The sequence below is a fragment of the Lactuca sativa genome, chromosome 7 (genome assembly GCF_002870075.4).
Source record: "Lactuca sativa cultivar Salinas chromosome 7, Lsat_Salinas_v11, whole genome shotgun sequence".
NCBI classification, from domain to species: Eukaryota; Viridiplantae; Streptophyta; class Magnoliopsida; order Asterales; family Asteraceae; genus Lactuca; species Lactuca sativa.
Window position 1 is genome coordinate 65,114,918 of NC_056629.2, and position 20,344 is coordinate 65,135,261.

Genomic DNA, 20,344 nt, shown 5'->3' on the forward strand with positions numbered 1-20,344 from the left:
TTGCTAAGGATAAAAGTCGCTCCATCATAAATTTACTATTTACGCTTCCCGGTGTCGTGCCGGTTTTGCTGTAAAACTTCGACGGGCCATAACTTCCTCGTTATAACTCGGATTTCGGCGTTCTTTATATGTACGAAAACCTTGAGACATATTCTACAACTTGGTTAAGATTATTTATTCTAAATAATATTTTGTCGAAAAGTCGTTTTTCGACCCCTATTATCTCTAAATTGACTAGCCCGGATCTACAACGTTACAATTATCTCCCCCTTAGGATGATTACGTCCCGGAACCATCAACGAAACAGGAATCACATGATGACTCCATATGTTATCTCTTCATCCTAAGTAATAACCGTAACTTTGATGTTTCTTCGAATGAGTATCTAACTCTAAGACTTCCTGACTGCAGACGGTGCTCGGTCTTGCACCTGCTCGTTAGACTTTCAATCATGACATTCGTGTCACAACCTCATTCTTTATTAGAGACTCCTTCTTCTTTTTAACAAACTTAGGATAAGTTAATTTGATTGCTACAATTGACCGATGTGTCATATTCTAATGACCTATCATCATATGTAGCAACGCTTAGACTCAGGTCTCTTAGAGTCAAATTCCGGAATGGAATATGCCTTCCTTCATGGTCTAATGTGATATAATCTCATTTTAACATGTAGCATTTCTAGCTACCAACTTCTTTAACAACAAGCGTGATACTTCTATTGATTGCTTTGATTTCAATCATTTGGTTTAAGTCGGACGCTACATCAAACTTGGTTCTCTGAACCACATAACCTACTCATCGTAGTCGGACTCAATGTGATATGACTACTAGGGTCGGGATAACAACACTCTTCATAGTCATTACCGAAACAATGGTAACGACATACTTAAATAAAACGAAATCAATTAATAGCTTCTTGGTAACCTTGTGACTTTCCCTGATCCAATTGTGAGTCCTGTGCTTCCAGTAGTACAGGCCTCTACTACCATTCACACCTACTCATACTCGTCCCAAGTATTGTCCCGCAGTTTTTCCAAGTCACCATACAAGAAAATCACATAACAGCTTAACACATCAAATATCAAAACAAAGGTTTTTATTATTCCTTGAAACTATTACATAAGTGTTCAAGTTCACACTAGACTATACCTCTAATAGGCTACATCATATGATTCTATGGCTACTTCATAAATCGAACTTTGGATGTCAAGCCTTCACTCCTGAATCCTCACATTGTCATCTGCTTCGTCAAGGATCATTTGAAATGCTCTCGCCTTTGGCTTTGGTGGCACATTTGGCTTTGTAGCCCTTCTCTCTTTGGGCAGTCTTGCTTGAAGTGCCCTTCCTCGTTACATACGTAACACACCCTTTTGTTGAATGTACACTCGTTGGCATAATGCCCATGCTTTCCACACTTAAAGCAAGTCACCTCCTCACCGCATTTTCCAGAGTGTTTCTTTTTGCACTTCTCGCACCATCTTTCTTCCCTCCCTCCTCCTCTAAACTTCCTGGTACTGGATTTGCTTCTCTCATCGGGCTTCGCAGACCCCTCAAACTTCCTCTTTTCGCCAACCTCGGTCTTGTTGGCAGCTCTTCCCTTGATCATCTCCTCAATCGACTTGGCAGCCCGGATAGTTGCCTCCAAAGTAGGTGCTTGACGTACTGGCACTGCATACTCCCATGGAAGTCCTTTTGCGTACTTGTCGATTTTTGTTAGCTCATCCGGCACAAGACGTAAGGCGAACTCCATCTTTTCTGTGAAGTTATTGGTGTATTCATCAATAGACATGCTTCCTTTCTTCAAGGTAAGGAATTGGTTTTCTAGCTCGAGCAGATTTTGGGCTGAGCAGTACCTACGTTTGAACTGCACCAAAAACTCTGCCCACATCAGTTGCATGGGATCATTGGGGCTTAGAGTCTTCCCCAAAGTGTTCCACCAGCGCACTGCTCCTCCTCGAAACCGACGTACTACAAAGGTAGTCTGTAACATGCCTCTGCAACCGCATGTCATAAAAGCTAACTCCATTTCTGAGATCCAATCCATGACTCCGATCGGATCTTCCTTCCTAGTGAAGGTCGATGGCTTGCAAGTCAGAAAATCCTTATACTTGCATCTGTTTCTCTCGACTCCATTATCCTAATCGTTTCTCCTAATCACTGGCGGATCAACTTGGCCTACAGACCTGCTGTAGTTTCCCTCCTTAGACTGTCCGTCATTCAGCTCGGGCTCTACGATTGGTATGGTAGCTTCCTCGCGATTCTGTTGGAGGAAATGTTTTGTTTCCTCCATTTGGTGATCCAACATCATCTGGATCATCGCTTGCACTCCGGCCATCGTTATTGGCTCAGCAGCAGCCACCACAATCGGTATTTTCTCAATCACTGGGGGCTGATCTCGGTTCCCATTTGCATTCACGTTTCCGCTTCGGGTCCTTGCCATCTTGATCTATACAACGAATAAGGTGAATCTAGATCTTTATTTAGGATTGACGTTTAAATCATCCTTATCACCCCGAAACGTTTATATGCTAGTTCTAATATCGTAGTTAAATGCTTAGAATCCTAAACACATAAGGTTTCCAGATCCGGTCGGCAATAGACCATAGATCCAAACAAATAACAGCATATCAGGCACAAGCATTTAACACATAAAAGCATTTTAGGCACAATCCCTAAAATAATCTAGTGATCACACCTCACAATCATCGCTTAGCATTCTAAGTTTAAGTCTAGAAATAAATCCATATTCCTAGTTCGCTTAAACTAATGCTCTGATACCAACTGTGACATCCCCATTTTTGCGGCCAGAAAAGACTGATTTTTGTTTATGCTTTATAAAAATCAGAGTATCTCTTTTAATAAAAAATGTTGCGGAATTTGTTCCCAGAAAAACATGATAATCGCGTTATCAAAGCATTTCTAAAGAAATATATTTTTATTCACTTTTAAAACATTTGGGATGTCATCGTCAGTACAGAAACATAAGCATAGACAGAACTTACATTCATTTACACTAGTGATCTACATATCTTTTAAATCTCTCAGTGTAATGTGACTTTATATCAACACCTGTGATATAAATAAACTGAGTGGGTCAGGTTGGGAAACCTGTTGAGTACATAGGGTTTTCAACCCACAATAATATGATTATTATGTTTAAACAATCAAACAATCAACCCAATTACCCATCCCCATTATCTTCTTTATTCTTAAGGATCTACCCTAAGAATCAGCTATTTCTCATTCATTCATTCCTAAGGATCATCCTAAGGAAACAACATGAAGTCCATTGTTGCCAATGACACATTGGTCAAGCGCAGCTGCTAATATTGTCACTTAGGCGCAGCTGCCAGAATTGGGACATTTTCTATGAGGCGCTTCTGCCGGTATTGACCTTTAAACGCTACTGTAATGGTCATAAGGCTCCCTATTAGGCGCAGCTGCCTATACTATCCCTAGGGCATAGCTACTAGGACATTTACCGTAGATCTAAATCATCTACGGGTTGTGGCGCAACTGCCAGTGCTCATCTAAGGGTACTAGGTCCACTGCTGCCAATGTATACCTATAGGGCACTAGGTCCGTACTACTAATGTTCCTCTATTTCAGCTTTTATCCCTCATCATTCATCTACCCATGTTTTACCCAACATATTTTGTAGACATAAAATACTTTATACAACTTACATCATTTAAAACATGTATAAAAATATTTCATCAACATAGATAGCAAATATTCAGACAATATGCACACATAGCACGTAATTTATATTTAAACACTTCATATCTATGTGTAAGATGAAAGGGACCTTACACTCACATGAGAAGATGGTGACCCGGCGCTTGGACAACACTTCGTTACTATTAACACTATTTTCCTCGACAAAACCTAGTATCAATATGACTAGGGTTTAGTCTGACGTTAACCGCGACTAATTAATAGTCTAGCTATTATTATTATTATATAAGCGTTAAATAACACTCAATATAACTCATAATAATAGCCCAAATAATTATTTTAAGGTCCTAATAATGTTACTATAAATAATTAGAGGCTATATTAAAGATAGCGTAGGCGTAGCTGACTTACAACGGGTTTTTCGCAAAACCGGGCTTTGCTGGAGCAGCGTTCCTGAGTCGAAAGGCTCTTTTCACGGAGCCGTCGGGCGCTCCAGGGCTTCCGCCTTGTGCTAGGGAGTTACCCTAAGCTTGACGGGGGGGGGGGGGGGGGGGGGGGTTAGGGAGGCTTAGAGAGAGAGAGAGTTTAGAGAGAGAAAGAAGTGGGGAAAGGTGTGGGAAATGGAGGAACCTGACACTTCTATTTATAGGCTGAATTCCTGATGGACTCGCCGAGTTGGGGCATGTGGCAGCCTTCTGGTGGTGCCACGTGTCCAATTCTGGTGGTGCCACGTCACCCCCTATCGCATATCAGCCTTCAAACTTATAAAAATCATAACTCTCGCATACAAGCTCCATTTTCGACGTTATTTTTTTTCAACGCGTAGGTAAAATCAAGATCTATAACATTCATTTCGACTCCGTCGGCTAATCCTTGACCGATCTCAAATTTAACAGTAGGAGGCGTTTAGACTGTTAAATGACCGCGAAGAATTCTTAACTCCTTCATATGGAATCGATTTTCGTCTATCTTTTTACCGTTGAGTTCCTATTAATGAGATCTTCAACTCTCATTTAGGTCGCGTATGCCAAAAACTGATCGAACTAAAATTCGAGTTTCGGGTCGTGCACTGCTAAGTCAAATTTTAGACAAATCATAACCTCCTCATACGAAGTCAAATTTGGGCGTTCTTTTTTTTTTGTATGTTCTTGGTTTAACATATACTACAACTTTTGTTTAGATTGCTAAGGCTAAAAGTCGCTCCATCGTAAATTTACTAGTTACGCTTCCAGGTGTCGTGCTGGTTTTGCCGTAAAACTTTGACGGGCCAGAACTTCCTCGTTATAACTCGGATTTCGGTGTTCTTTATATGTACGGAAACATTGAGACATATTCTACAACTTGGTTAAGATTATTTATTCTAAATAATATTTTGTTGAAAATTCATTTTCGACCTCTATTATCTCTAAATTGACTAGCCCGGATCTACGTGCATTACAAGCATGAACCGCAACAATCTATTATCTATTCGAGGGCTCTGGTGTTGGTTGTCCCTTCTTCTTGCTCCAAGACTTTCTCTTATAGTTGCTCCGTTTGGTTGGCTCAGGAACAGGCGCTATCACGCCTTGGCGGACTCCATGATCACGAGTCTCTAGGCCAAGCGTTTGGCGCTATCGAAAGTCATAGGGTTCGAAGCCAATACATTCCCTTAGATCTGAGGAATAGTCCAAAAATGTATCTCTCTATCTTTTTGCTCTCCGGGGTAACCATCCTGGGGCATAGTGTTGCTAGATTACTAAATCTATTAGTATAGGCCACTATGTCAGAGTCCGTCATGGTAAGGTTCCCAGCTCTTGTTCCAACTTTTGTACTTTGCCCCTTGGGCAGTACTCTTCTATCATCATGGTCTTTAAGTTTTCTTAGCCCATTGAGTTTGCCACTGGTAGGGTTAGTGACTTGACATGGGCATTCAACCATGTAAGGGCCCTGTCAGAGAAGGTGAATGCAACAAACTTAACTTTACTCCTTTTTGGGAACATGTATATGTCAAAGACTGACTCTGTTTTCTCAAACCATTGCATTAGAACTATGACTCCCCAGCTTCTATAAAAGGATTTGGGTTTGCAATTCCTGAAGTCTTTGTAAGAACACTCTATAGGCTGTTCGTGGCTTTCTCCGTGGTTAGAATTGTTAGCACCACTACCCCCCCCCCACTGACATCACTTGCATGGATTTGAGTCATGGAGGCTGTCATTGAAACTGTTACAGCAGCCTGGAACACCACGGGGTCGTACTGTGGTGGTGGCGGTGGTGGATTTGCTGACGTGTTGTTAAGGACGTGCCTTATAGATCTATGGGAAGGCATCATACGGTTTAAAAGATGAAATGGTGGTAAGTCTTTTGGTAGTGGTTATAAGTCGAGTGTTATTTAAACTAAGTTATCTTATTTCTGTGCGTATCATGTTCCGACTTTTATAGTGTTTTGTAATCAATTCATAACAAAGGTCTATATAAAATAAACATATGAATTTTTAATAGTGACCACCCTTAAATGAAATTATGTGACTTGATTTACTAGTATTAGTTGTTACGAAAGAGGCGATAAGCCTAACACATAGTGTGAGTAGTGTAATCACTAACTCACTAGGTTGTATTTGTTTAGCAATTATTAATGTGACGTATAAGATGCTCTGCCACCTCGCACGTCTCATGAGTGGTCTCCTCTGCTCTCTGTCCTTGCTACGATCGCCCTAGTTTCAACTGTAGAGATGTGTGTCTCCTAGCATTCTTATGGTGTTCTTGTTCTCCATAGTTGTGTTGAGTCTTTGCTCCATCATGCTTCGTGTCTTGAAACTGATCTCCATTACTTCGTGGTGGAGAGTTTGAACCCGAATGTCCAAGTCGCCTCTCTTGTCTGCTCCCGATGGGGTAAGGATCATTAATGATCTCTTCAACCCCTTTCCCTTCGTTTGATCCCTTCTTGGAATCCTCCTCATGAATCCCTTCTTGTTCTCCCTTTACTCCTCTGTTGACTATTGTAGTGGAGTGGCTATATCTATCTATGTTGTTCATGCGAGAATGGGGGTTTCTAAAGAATCTATGAGACTAATAAAAACATTTCTATTGGAATTTTTATGGGGTTATCGTTACCGGGTCCTCCTATAATTATGTAGTGCATACTAGTTATATATAACTAAGATTGAATAGACTTTCGAATAAGTGATCCTACTCTAAGACCACAACCAAACCGAGATCAGGAAGTAGAGCGAAAATCATAAATTCTATGTCTATAAAATCTTAATTATAAATAACCTAAGCGTATACACTCAACAATTATAGACCTACCGGTAAGGGTTTTTTAATTTTCACATAAGTTATTTATAGTGCCTTAAAATACTCCTATAGTATTTTAACTTTATGTTTGATTCTAGGCTTTCTTGGTATATGAAAATGATAAGTTTTTAGACTTGTTGTTATCCAATAGTATCATAAAATACTCCTATTGTATTTTAAATTTATGTTTGGTTCTAGTGTGTAACAGCCCGGAATCTCGAAGTATTATTAAATCACATTTTGGGGTGTTTTAAAGGAGGGACTCGGCGAGTTGGAGCTTGACTCGCCGAGTAGGAGCACGGACTTGGTCGCGGGTTCGCGACTGGACTCGACGAGTCCAGATATGGACTCGGCGAGTCGACGCTGTTCAGCAGAAACCCTAGCCGTTTGGTTTTGGATCGTATATAATGCCTCTTAGGCCGTCAATGTCCGTCTTTTGGCCGATTGAGAAGAACCCTAATCGTTGTGGACGTCTAGAGCAGGAGAGAAAGCTTTTGGAACCTTGAAGAATTTGTTGGGCAAGAAGAAGAAGAGTTTTGGCCAAAGGAATATCAAGGGGATCGAGTTCTGAGGTTTGGAGACACAGAGAGGGTGTTATTCAGGTAATATTTCGGATCATTTCTGCTATATTAATGAGTACACGATTTTAGGGTTTATGAAACCCATTTGGTGATTAGATGGATTATTATATTGTTACCCAAGTGTTTGTAACCCAGTAATAGGATGGTTAGAGGTCCAGAAGGTCCCATGAGTGTGTATTTCGGGACCATACGTATTTCAGGAAGCAGTTGTTCGACTGCATGGCGTGGACTCGCCGAGTCGGATGATCAGACTCGGCGAGTAGCTTGAAGATTCACTGGGACTCGCCGAGTTGTTCTTCAGACTCGGCTAGTGGAGTCGGGGTGGCCCCGCGATTCTTCCAGGAGTGACTCGTCGAGTCAAAGAGGATACTCGACGAGTAGAAGGGGAATCTTAGAGGATTGAAGGACGACCAGACTCGCCGAGTCGCCAGGGAACTCGCCGAGTCCAGTCGAGCTGACAATGGACTGTTGACCAGAGTTGACCGGTGTAATTTCTTAGGGTCAGTTAACGTGGAAGATAGAGGTATTAATGAAGAGATATATGATGTTATTCAGGGAGCTTGTAGCTCGGAGGATCAAGTGCAAGGGATTTCAGGAGTTGTTATCTCCCAGCGTCCGCGAGGTGAGTCTTCTCACTATACTGTACCCGGAAGGGTTTGACTGTGTGACCGGAAGGTCAAGTATGTTATGTATTATGTTTATATGCTATAAGTGGTAAGTTAAGTGTTATATGGATATGTATGCTATAAGTGGTAAGTTAAGTGTTATATGGATATGTATGCTATATGTGGTAAGTTATTCGATATATGTGCTTTATGTGTTAAAGTATTTGTATCAGGTGTTATATATGTGTATGGGCCGGAAGGCAATTATGTTATGGGCCGGAAGGCAAATATCTTATGGGCCGGAAGGCGAGTATCTCTTGGGCCGGAAGGCATTGTACAGTTGACCGGAAGGTCAGGGCCTGGAAAGGCGTATGTGCGTAAGGTATATTGGGGAACTCACTAAGCTTCGTGCTTACGTTGTTTATGTTATGATGTTTCAGGTTCTTACAATAACGCGGGATGGCAACGGTTCGATTGTACACACCGAAGAAAGAGTTGTGTTTTGGAGGATCCTGGTCTTCTATTATAATGGAAATGAAACTACGTTTTGTAATTCGAATGTGAATAAGATTTTAAACAAGTGTTTTAATATTAAATTGATTAATTAAATGAAAATTTTATTTTTGAAAATCACGGTGTTACAAATTGGTATCAGAGCCTTGGTTTGAGGGATTCGGACGCGCCTACGGGTAAATCTGGACTCAAACTGAGGAAGTAAGAAAAAGTTTTCCAAATAAATGGTTTTCTAAAAGTGAATAAGAGTTCAAAGAGAAAGCAAGAAAGAGCAGTGTGTACAATCAGCCAGAGCCAAACGGTGATTTCCCAAAATACTCTTACTTTTGTACTATGAAATATCTATTATGCACTTTATGAGACATTATTGCATGCTAGAGACAGACTAGGTATTTCATATCTTAGGACTAGAGTGGCCTGATTTATGATGCCTTAGTCTAGGGTTTGCTGTTATATGTGCGTTATGCTTTTGTGTGTATGTGATGCGTGAGAGTATCTAATTAGAACGCTCAAGGGGTAAAGCTACGGGGTACAGAGGTACTTCCGAGGATGAGCCGAGAAGGTGGAGCTACTACAGATGGGGAGTCCTATGTATGCTTCAATGCTCGAATGCTGCTTGCTTTGTGCTTTGTGGAGTTATTGATGATGGGAGTCAGCTACTAAGTGAGTATGACGATACTCAGGAGGTAGAGGGCTGGCATCATTAGGAACTCTTCAGCAGCTGATAGCAAAGAAGTGGGAGGACAGCAGAAGGGACTAGGGAGTAAACCTAGCCAGATGAGTGCGCTGGTAGAGTAGAGGATTTCGCTGGAAAGCGAGCACGCGCGTTAAGATGGGTGAAAGAGCAGGTTTATCAGCTACTTAGGAACTCTGGGATGGTCCGTGTGGAAAGTATGGGTAGATGTGGCAGGTAGTATGGGCCCGTACTACTGAAAGCAGAGGACCCATACTTAATACAGGGGGCATTCTGAAGGTCCTAAGGAACCGATTGAGGGGTGATGTTATGGTTCGGATACCATACATCGGAGCGGATACAGAGTGATGTTATGGTCCGGGCATCATACATCGGAACAGATTGAGATGGATGTTGTGGTCCGAGTGCTATACATTGGAGCAGATTGAGGAGTGGTGCTATGGTTCAGGTACCATACACCGAAGCATGTTGAGGAGGGATGTCATGGGATGAGTACCATGGTTCGTAGTGGATGATGCTTGTGGCTATCTTGTTATCCGGTTATCGATCGGACGAGCACGAGCGAGTGGGATGCGAGGATTCGCGAGATCCTGCGTAATGAGGTTGCTGCATTGTTGCGGGCTGAGTCGCCAGAATTGTTTGGGTCGATCAGGACCACTATGATTGAAGTAGTTCGATGAGCGATATGCGGCTTTCGCAGAGACGGCTGCCGCGGCGGTTACAGCGGCTGTAGCACGGCAAAGAAAGGGGCTAGTCGGAGTTTTCAGTATCGGGACTTCTATTATGCGAAGCCTCCCACATTCGATGGAGTTCAGGACTCGATTGTTGCTATGAGATGGTTATCAGGCATGGAGGGGTGTTTCTCCACGAGTTTATGCCCTGCTGATCAGAGGGTGGGGTGTGCTCTGAACCTATTGAGGCTCGGGGCGAAGGATTGGTGGAGATTGACCACGAGGTCATTTTCCGATGCGCAGAGGGCTACGGTTTCATGGGATCAATTCAGAGGGATGTTCAGTACTCGCTATGTTCCGCGGGATGAAAAGGAGAAATTGGCTCGGAAGTTCCTTAAGCTGAAGCAGGATTTGGAGTCGGTGACTGAGAGCACCGGGATGCTTATTGAGAGGGCGATGTTTTGCCCTGAGTTCGCTTCGGAGCAGGCTCAGATGTCCAGATATCCGAGTATGCTCAAGGGGGGAGTATCAGACAGTTCGTGTCTGCGCAGAGACGCGAGACCATGTTGGTATCGCAGGAGGCCGCCATGTGGCGTGAGTTAGAGGTTGAGTCGCAGTTGCGTGAGATGAGGCAAGCCCCGATGCAGTCGCAGTCGGCGCCGAAACGGTCCATGACCGTAGACGTTAGAATGGGGAATCGGAGCGGTCACACTTGCGGGAAGTGTGAGAGGGATGGCACCGGAGCTTGTTGGCCCAGTGGTGCATGCCGCAAGTGCGGAAAGGAGGGGCATGGTGCACGGGATTGTCGGCAGTCAGTGCCAATTCGGGATTTGAGGAGGACAGAATGAAGCGGAGCCCCAGAGGGCTCAGGGTCGTGTTTATCTGCGTGCGACAGAGGGAGACGGAGCAGTGCCGGAGACAGCTGCGGGTATGATGCTTTCTTGATGTCTTAATTGTCTGGCATTGATTTGGCGTATTGATTGTGCTGGTATCTTGTATGGATTTCGAGGCGGTATTCGTTGTTTCGCGGGTCTGGCATGGTTATGGATTGGTGCTTCAGGTTTTCGCTAGGGCATTCGTTATTCCCTGATGGTTGGGTATGGTTATAATTGGTGTTTTAGTGCCAGTAGCCTTGTGCGGTTTTCGATGCGATATTCAACTTTTGGCAGGTTGTGGGTTTGGTTATGGGTTATTGCTTGGGAATTCCGTTGGTTATCGTTCATGAGGGTTGATAGTGGAGATGCGGCACTGGGTTGAATGTCGGGTAGCATCTACAGTCGTAGAGTGGATAATTGAAAGATCGGATTCTTTTGAGTGGATTAATCAGGGAGGAGACGTGTTTTGCTGAGGGTTGCTTATGCTTGTGGGAAGCAGTCAGCGGGTAAATGTTCTTTTGTGCAGGATTGTTCTGAAAGGTCGTTAATGACGATCGGTGGCAGTTAGTCAGTGCTTTAGTGGGGGAGAATTGGAGAATTCTCCGGGAGATCGATGAGTATGTGAGGGTGCTTAGCTGTTGGGATTCAGCAGTGTTTGTCAGCGCAGAGTATAGGCCGACGAGAGCGAGTGTCGGGTATGCGGGGCGGGATACAGACCTAGGGCAGTTTATTGAGGAGGCCTGAGAGAAGGTCGGGATCAAGCTTGAGTAAGTAACCGGGGTTATGTGATCAGAGTATTGGTATGTTAGAGGTACGTGATGGGTTGTACTACATTAATCCCACGGGATTATGTTGTGCATGTTTCTAGAGCCGGAACCGGAAGGTTCCCAGAGTTAGAACCTGAGGGTTCGCAGAGTTTGGGTGTACGGACCCACAGGGATATAGCCTCGAGTGGCTAGTATGTGTTATGAGAGTCGGTCCAGTCATACTGGAGACTCTGTTGGTATTGCTGGATTAGTTTGAGATTTGCGGATCGCGTATGTTGCAGTGTGATTGCATTGGAAGGTCTGGCCCCGGGTTATTGATCTTGTTTAGTGGAGGCAGTGATTTTGATGAGTGGAGAGAGTGCATGGGATTGAGAGCCCCTGCAATGAGAACCAGAATATGTGAATAGCAGTTACGCAAAAAGGGTGGTGTCGCTTGGGGCGAGCACCGTGGCACCGGTTGGAGTGGCATTATGTTCAAGAGAGTTCCGTGGAAAAGGAAAAGAGGAGGGTATGTAACTCCGAAGGGGGTGCAAGTTCACGAAAGTGAAAGCTGCAGAGCAGAGTTATGGTTAGAGTATTTCGAGTATGGTTTTGAGCATCGTGTTCGCGGCAGTGGGGTAGGGACCCATCCGGTTGGGATGTCTGTTGAGGCTCAGAAGGGGATGCATGGAGAAAGAAAATTTTAAATTCTCAGTGTGAATCTGATCAGAGTGTAGGGTGGATGTGGTGGTTCATCTTGGGAGAAGTTCGAGGATATCATCAGTGTATCGGGTCTTTCCACCTGCGGGTGTTGGGACTAGTTCAGTATGTGCATGTGATGGCAAGGGGAGAACTTGTGAGGGTTGCTCTGATAGTGAGAATGGACCTCTCAGTCGGTTCGGAATGGGCAAAGTGGGCTTTGGATCGGGGATCCGGTGGTTCATGGTTTCCTAACCCTTATGGGTCGGGTGATCGTCGAGATTTAGAGCAGAGTTGCATCTTGGGTAATTTTCGGTTACAGAGAGTGATGTGCAGTACGGAGATCGGGCTTTAGTTGACAAAGCAGACTCAGCAGGTTAAAGAGAGTTAGTGATCGTCTAGAGTTAACAGGAAAGTTATGCAGGCAGACGCCGTTACGAGCATGTGTTTTAGATCGGCGATTTCGTACTTCTGACGGTCTCTCTTTGGATAGGGGTGATTTGATACAGGAAGAGGGGCAAGTTGGGGCCCCGATATGTTGGGCCTTTTCGTGAAGGTGCGAAGGTAGGAAGGGTGGCCTACCGTTTGGAGATGCCAACGGGTCGGGATGGATCCATGACACTTTTTATGTGTCGGAATTGGAAGGTGTAGAGCCGATGAGTCAGCAGTGGTTCCACTAGAGAACAATTAGGTGGATGTGAGCATGTGCTACGCTGGGAGACTAGTGGCCGTCAGGGATCGGAAGATCAAGGTTCTGAGGAACAAGGAGGCACCTCTGGTATTGGTTCAGCGGCAGCCTCGGAAGAAATCGGTAGTGACTAGGGAAGTCGGAACGTGAGATGCGGGAGCAGCATCCGGCACTATTTTCAGAGTGAGACTTCGAGGGCGAAGTCTGTTTCTAGTGGGGGAGAATTGTAACAGCCCGGAATCTCGAAGTATTATTAAATCACATTTTGGGGTGTTTTAAAGGAGGGACTCGGCGAGTTGGAGCTTGACTCGCCGAGTAGGAGCACGGACTTGGTCGCGGGTTCGCGACTGGACTCGACGAGTCCAGATATGGACTCGGCGAGTCGACGCTGTTCAGCAGAAACCCTAGCCGTTTGGTTTTGGATCGTATATAATGCCTCTTAGGCCGTCAATGTCCGTCTTTTGGCCGATTGAGAAGAACCCTAATCGTTGTGGACGTCTAGAGCAGGAGAGAAAGCTTTTGGAACCTTGAAGAATTTGTTGGGCAAGAAGAAGAAGAGTTTTGGCCAAAGGAATATCAAGGGGATCGAGTTCTGAGGTTTGGAGACACAGAGAGGGTGTTATTCAGGTAATATTTCGGATCATTTCTGCTATATTAATGAGTACACGATTTTAGGGTTTATGAAACCCATTTGGTGATTAGATGGATTATTATATTGTTACCCAAGTGTTTGTAACCCAGTAATAGGATGGTTAGAGGTCCAGAAGGTCCCATGAGTGTGTATTTCGGGACCATACGTATTTCAGGAAGCAGTTGTTCGACTGCATGGCGTGGACTCGCCGAGTCGGATGATCAGACTCGGCGAGTAGCTTGAAGATTCACTGGGACTCGCCGAGTTGTTCTTCAGACTCGGCGAGTGGAGTCGGGGTGGCCCCGCGATTCTTCCAGGAGTGACTCGTCGAGTCAAAGAGGATACTCGACGAGTAGAAGGGGAATCTTAGAGGATTGAAGGACGACCAGACTCGCCGAGTCGCCAGGGAACTCGCCGAGTCCAGTCGAGCTGACAATGGACTGTTGACCAGAGTTGACCGGTGTAATTTCTTAGGGTCAGTTAACGTGGAAGATAGAGGTATTAATGAAGAGATATATGATGTTATTCAGGGAGCTTGTAGCTCGGAGGATCAAGTGCAAGGGATTTCAGGAGTTGTTATCTCCCAGCGTCCGCGAGGTGAGTCTTCTCACTATACTGTACCCGGAAGGGTTTGACTGTGTGACCGGAAGGTCAAGTATGTTATGTATTATGTTTATATGCTATAAGTGGTAAGTTAAGTGTTATATGGATATGTATGCTATAAGTGGTAAGTTAAGTGTTATATGGATATGTATGCTATATGTGGTAAGTTATTCGATATATGTGCTTTATGTGTTAAAGTATTTGTATCAGGTGTTATATATGTGTATGGGCCGGAAGGCAATTATGTTATGGGCCGGAAGGCAAATATCTTATGGGCCGGAAGGCGAGTATCTCTTGGGCCGGAAGGCATTGTACAGTTGACCGGAAGGTCAGGGCCTGGAAAGGCGTATGTGCGTAAGGTATATTGGGGAACTCACTAAGCTTCGTGCTTACGTTGTTTATGTTATGATGTTTCAGGTTCTTACAATAACGCGGGATGGCAACGGTTCGATTGTACACACCGAAGAAAGAGTTGTGTTTTGGAGGATCCTGGTCTTCTATTATAATGGAAATGAAACTACGTTTTGTAATTCGAATGTGAATAAGATTTTAAACAAGTGTTTTAATATTAAATTGATTAATTAAATGAAAATTTTATTTTTGAAAATCACGGTGTTACATAGTGTTTCGTTGTATGTAGAGTTGGTAAGTCTTAGGCTTGTTGCAACACTACGACCATTCCTAAGCATATGCTAATCACCTCTCGGATAAATATAGTTGACCAGGCTATATTCTTCCCAGACCTGATTATATATCCCAAGGCCTACTCGTGCTGTTCAACTTCCTAAATACTTTTGTATTGTTCTTCTTGTGATACTGTTCTAGTATGTATGCATATATGTATACTTTATAAAAATACTATTATATCTTAAAAGTATAACTCTTGGTTAGAGTGTTTTTTTATCCAATTGTATTTATAGTTTTATATCTCATATGGGTTTATATACTTAGTTCACTATAAACAATGTTCTGATACCAAACTGTCACACCCCCAAACCAGGATGACGAAAACGTTCAGGGTTGAGGACGTCATGTATAGTATCATAACAATTGAATAATAGTAATCAAAGCAACAACAACCATTATATTGATAATATAATGTTCACCTTGTATTCGAATCATAGTTTGATTGACATTCAAAAGTATATAGAAAAAAAACTAAGGTTTGAAGCTACTATGCTCCGTCTTCTCAAAATCTGTGCATGTACCTGTCTACTAGTTTCCTAAGAATACAAGTGGTTTTTAAAGTGTATCAACATTTAAGTTGGTGAGTTCATAAGCATTTTTGTATTAGAAAGTATGTTCATTGTTCCTTGAAAACCTTAATGTGTTCATCCAGAAAATCCTATATTTTCTTTGTAAATGAAGTGTAGTCTTAGGCCTTAATACTAAAATGTTGTTTGTTATTTTACTCTTAAATCGTACAATTATAGTCTTATTATTTAAGAAAAACAATACTTGTTTTACCAGAATTGTATGTTACACAGTAGAAAATAGTGTACTGTAATTATATATATATATAGTGATTTGAGCTATACTTGTTTCCCCTATGATTACTTAGCGTATACGAGTCATATATAATCAAGATCGAACAAACAGTAGAATGTGTGGATCTGCTCTAAGCCCACAACCAAACAAGGAACAAGAAGTAAAGTGGAAATCACACATTCTACTACCTATAAGATATTATTTATATAAAACCCTAATGTATAAACAAATGAATCATAGAATTAGCAATAAGTGTCCTTTCTGAAACGTAAGTTTCATTGTACTAGAAAAGTAGTGTAGCGTAGTTCTGTTATTAAGATAAAACCATTTGAATTCATGTATTTCCTGTAAACTAAATGTTTTAGTTAATGATTATTTTAAGTGATTTATAACCATTCCAAAATGACTAGTGGCCTGCGTGACGTTCTTTAGGCGTCAGAATGATATGACACTTGCAACCCCAGAACTTCCGTTCAAACTGCAGCTAACCGTCAGGGCGCAAGATTGTCAGTTCCGTATAGATCTATACACAAATTCACGCTCTGCCTCGAGGAGACTTTGGTTATAATTCAGAACTTTAGTGCGTACTTTAGAAGGTACAATGAAGTAGTGGCTCAGAATGCTATATTAACTAGTTTACGTATAGTGTTCTTATGTTCTCTTTTTCTTGAAAATATATGTATTACCCTTTAGTAGTGTACTTGTAGTGTATAATAATTATACTTAAATAATTATTTTAGTATTGTATTCTTGACTTAGTAAAATAGTGTAAGTGTTCCCTAAAATATACCTATTATTGTTTATATGTATGTTTTGTATGTAATGAAAATCTTAGTAATTAATAGTTTGTATAACAACAATAAAATATTTGACAAAGATACCCTTTTTGCTCAACATGTTACAAAAGGGTTAAAGTTTTATCTACACAAGTTTTATACTCATATATATATATATATATATATATATATATATATATATATATATATATATATATATAATGGGAAAAACAAAAGCTGAAATATTTGAAGTAGTTAAAATGGTTTGAGATAGTTTAAAATGATTTGAAATAATTCGAATGTTAACACAGAGTTCTTTTGTTTTACTTGTATCTATTTGATTACTGTTTAAGTCGATAACTATATTTGGTATGTACTTGACCCGACTCGACTAAAATGATTTGAAATAATTCGAATGTTAACACAAAGTTCTTTTGTTTTAATTGTATCTATTTGATTACTGTTTAAGTCGATAACTATATTTGGTATGTACTTGACCCGACTCGACATGGTCCACTTGGGTTGCATGGCATCATGCATTTGGATAGACTGAAATGAGAGAAATAACACTTAAGGTTTGGCAATATATTATAAGTTATAATATATTAATAAGATTATTTAATTAGTATTGATCAAGAATTAATTTGGAATTAATTAAGTGATCAAAAGGAGACTAATTAAATATATGGGTTGATTGTGTAAATCATCCATACTTGTATACTGGGCTAATGCTCCATGGATTATCAAGTTGGGCTAAAACCCATAGGATGCTCAATGGATGCTTCATGGTGTTTTTGTACCGATAGATCATGGAAATGAAAGGCCATGACAATTAGGGTTTACATGGTGTAACCCTAATTGTGACACACTATATAAGCATCTTATTCTTGTCAAAATCGGCCACCATGAGAGATTATGAAGGAATGGTGAGGGCTAGCCGATTTCATGAAGTGTATCATTTCTCTCTAAGTTATTCGATGTGTGTTTGATGTTTTGTTAACCATTTGAGGTGTCACACTTGGGGCACTAGGCTCTCAAGCTTCATGGAGTCAAGCTACATCAACAAGGTATGTATTCTATCCATTTTATTACCCAAGTATCAATAGATTGTATGCTAGTTAGGGTAATACCTTGGAATATTCATATTTTCATGTATAATAAAGAAAACAGAGATTCAAGGTATTTAGGGTTGCATGTACACTTCGGAGTGTTAGAATGCTCATAACCCAACAGTGGTATCAGAGCCTAGGCTTGTTTTCAATTATACTTGATGCAAACTCATTTTTCAAAGCCAAGAATCCGGAAGGACTTGAAACTCGACGAGTTCTCAAGGAAAACTCGACGAGTTCATGTATTAGAGCATAATCTCGACGAGTTTCATGAAGAAACCAACGAGTTTTTCTTCCAGAATGCATATATTCATGTTTTTTGGCTGGAATTGGATTAGGAACATTACCATAAGCTGTTTTTGAACCTATAAACCTATTTTTGATGTGGTAATGATCATTCTAATCCAATTTCAAATATAATTGTCAATAGATTCATGTTTTGTATTAGTTTATGGATTAGGCTAATTACATGAAAAAAGTTTGATTTGAATTATCTTGTTCGTATGAGTTGTTTAGATTAATAGAAAAGTTATGTGAAATTGTTATTTTCAATCCAAATTACTCTAAGAGTTGATTCTAAAATGTTTTTTTGTAACTTGTCCTCAAGTTATATGAAAAGTCAAATTTAAGATTCATAAAACTCATAAATATTTCCATAGGTTATGAATAAAGAAAAGTCACATTCTTTTAATAGTTTAAATTTTTCCATAACTTGTCCTCAAGTTATGGAACTTGAAGAGTTTTTGGATTAAAAATACTTTAAACACATAAGTTATGGAATTGAATAGTTTTGAATAGTTTCAAAACTTGCCCTCAAGTTTTGGAATTTGAAAAGTTTTCCTTAATGAATACTTTAATTCCAAGTTAAGCACTTAGAAATTTAAAAGTTAATATTCTACCCTTATACTTTATAATATTATAAGTTGATAATATTTATATATACGTATAAGAGCAAGTCGTCTTTCCATTAGTAGGCCTCATTCACGAAGCCGATCTATAAGGGGGGTATAAGGTTATTGCCTATAAAATGGCAGTTTAATAGGTGTCCACTCTCACCCACCGCTTCCTTGATCGGTGGAGGGTCGTTAGCCGAACGGGTAGGACAAGGACTAGAAGTCTCCCATCATTAAAAGTATTAATGATAAATATAAAGTAACTAAATGTTTTATAATTCCCAATCTTAGTTACTTTAGGAAAAATGTGAATAAGGTGCTAATCCATGAAATTACACTTTGCACTTTGCTTAAGTGGGTTAGTGGAGCGCGTGTGGTTAACCAACACACTAGCTTGACTTAACAAAGTAGGAAAAGGGTAACTTAATATTTATCGTAGTATCGATGGAGCGCGTGTGGTTAACCGACTCTTCAATTAAGGGGTAAATATCAAGGGTACCAAGTAATTTGCATGGTTACTTCACACCTTATTTTGTGATCCTCGACATCCTAGTGACAAAACCTTAAGGGCACACTCGAGATTGAAACATGCCATTCAACAGATCAATGAATCTCAAAAGATCTAGGAGTTTCAAATCCAAGTAAAACCTAATTAAATTATTTCGTTTTGATGGTGAAATTGGTGAATCGTCATTCTCCCACCTTCAAATATTTTATAGCTTGGATTAAGGCAATTCTCTTCCAAGTTATAAAAGTATTGTGTTGGGTCCTAGCCTTAATATTTCATATTGGGTGTTATATTAAGGACTTTAAATAAACTATCTTGAATATCTCCTAAAAGATGTCTGGTTCAAACATCTATGATCTTCCCAAATCTCTTGGAACTTCACTTTCTCCACCTCCTCCAGTTATTCTCCCTAACCCACAAGTTCAAGGTCACCCTAGCCCTCTTTGCAAGCAAGGTCTATGTGTAATCACATCTTGGAGATGAAGTCACATATTGATAATCCGTTAGAGTTGGGTGTCAAAGTCTTAAGAGAGTTGGATGTTCAATCACTTTCTAAGTCACATAGTGAGTTACCTTTGGGACTAGTATGAAATAGACTATGACATAACTCTTAATGATCTTATCTATTTGTTTGGTTCTGTTGAATCAGAAATGATTTGAGAACTAGAAAAGCAAATTTGATTAGAAGATCAACTTTCCAAACCTTCAATGGACATTGACAATGGTTGCATTGGATACCCATTAAAAGCTTTCTCTTCCCATTGGAAAGGGATTGGCCATAGTCAACTCGGTTGACCAAATGGTAAAGAGAAATGCTAAGTATGAGATTGTCCCATGTACCAAAGGGTCCATATGGTTCTCTTGCTAAAAGGAAGGGACATTAGTTTCGAAGCTGCCAAATTTAGCGGAAAGATCATAAGGCTGGTAAAGTCAATAAGTTTGAATCTACTTCAGGTAAAGCCCATTATAAAACTCTGTTAAGTTTCTATTCTGAGATTCTTATTACATGATGTGACTGGGTCACATGTTGATGTTTGAAGAATCAAAGGAAAAGCGAAGGAAACTGAAAGAAAGAGTATGCTGAATCTGACCGCGAAAATGGATTTCTATCGCTTGATTGAAGATCGGATTCTTGAGCTACTCTTAGGAGTTATGATAGATTGCTAGGAAACATGTAATAGCATAGTTTTCATTCAAAGTTGCATTGTAAGGAAATGTTTTTCCGCATTTTATAAATAAATAAAAGTTTGTTTTACTTTCTTTTTTATATATCCTTGCAATGGCATTTATGAAAACTTGATGTTTGTATG